Consider the following 1639-nt stretch of genomic DNA (forward strand, 5'->3'; position numbering starts at 1 on the left):
CCTGTATGTTGTGTATGCCAACAGTGGTGTTGTTGCTGGCTCTGACCAAGTGTATCCTCTGTCTCCCCCCCCTTTTTGTTTTGTCACCCTGTCCTTCTGTGCATTAGCATCATTTGACAGAGGAGCAGAGGCACCGGCGACAGAGGGAGCTGCATCCCACATTGCTCTGGAGGCCGAATCCGCCGACCGTGAGGGCACCAGTGGGACGGAGGGCGAGGGGAGCACCACGGCGGAGACAGGAGGGGACAGTTCTGACAATGATACCTCCTCCCATGGAAGCTCCCTGCTGGTGGTGGACAGCTCTGTGGCCAGCCCAAGCACAGGTACAGCTGCCACCCCCTGTACCAGCACCGCCCTCCCAGCAGCCCCTCAGCGAGTTTCCCATGCCCGCTCACCCAGGAGGGTGGGCATCTCCTTCACCCCAGGCACCTCAGGCCCTGCCCCAGTTAGCCCTGCTGCCCTGAGTGAGGAGGCTATTGACCTCCTGCGATCCATCTCTGTTGGGCAGTCAACCATAGTGAATGCCATCCAGGGCCTGGCAGGGCATTTGCAACATACAAATGCATTCCTGGAGGGCATTCACTGGCGTGGCAGCCCAACAGAGAATTCCAGGCTCTGGCCTCCTCCCTGATGGCAGCCATTGTACCTGTCTCTAGCCTCCCCCCTCCAACTTCCTCTACCCAGTCCCATTCCCCTGAACCCCAACCTATCCCAAGCACACAATCAGACTAGCATGCACCCAAGACTATACAAAGGAGTGGCTCAGGCAAACAAGCACCACACATCATCCCACAGGCACTCACACAAACACCATCCAGATGCAGACACACCAACACCCACTGCCTCCACTGTGTCCCCCTCCTCCTCCACCTCCCTCCAGTAGCGTCTCCACTCACACCTGCATGCACTACATCCTCATCCACTACCTCCATCCCCATGACGCCTATCACTACACACCCCTCACTGGCAGTCACCACCCCCACATCCATGCACACGTCCCCTGTGTCCTCTCCCACCGTGTCTGTGCCCCTTTCTCCCAAAATACACAAATGCAAGCACTCAGACACCCAACAACCATCCACCTCACAACAGCATCCAGCCCATGGACCTGCACCCAAACACAGCAGACAGAAACCTCCTACAACCACTTCCTCTTCTTCTACTTCCAAACCTTCACCCTCTTCCTGCCCCAGTGTCCCTAAGAAGCTTTTCCTCTCCACCCTTGACCTCTTCCCTCCCCCCGTCCTTCACTTCGGGCCAGGGTGGTCAAAACCCAGGCCAGCACCTCAGCCACCCAGTCCACGGCCACTGTAGTTTCGGCAGCTACAGCAGGGGTGAGCAGCTCCAAGGAGACACCCATTAGCACTGGCAATGTGCCTGCACCAGCTGCCAAGGGCAAGGACAAGGAACAGCCACCAGCTGCCAAGGGCAAGAAGGGACCACCAGCTGGCAAGAAGGGACCACCAGCTGCCAAGGGGAAGGAGGTACCACCAGCTGCAAAGGATGCAGCACCAGCTACCAAGGCCAAGGAGGCACCACCAGCTGCCAAGGGCAAGGGCAAAGGGCAAAGGGCCTGCCCCTGCAGGCAGGAGGGACAGGAGGCCTGGTGCTGTGACAGGATCTGAGCCCCCACCACCAA

The sequence above is a fragment of the Pleurodeles waltl genome, chromosome 4_2 (assembly GCF_031143425.1).
Source record: "Pleurodeles waltl isolate 20211129_DDA chromosome 4_2, aPleWal1.hap1.20221129, whole genome shotgun sequence".
NCBI lineage: Eukaryota > Metazoa > Chordata > Amphibia > Caudata > Salamandridae > Pleurodeles > Pleurodeles waltl.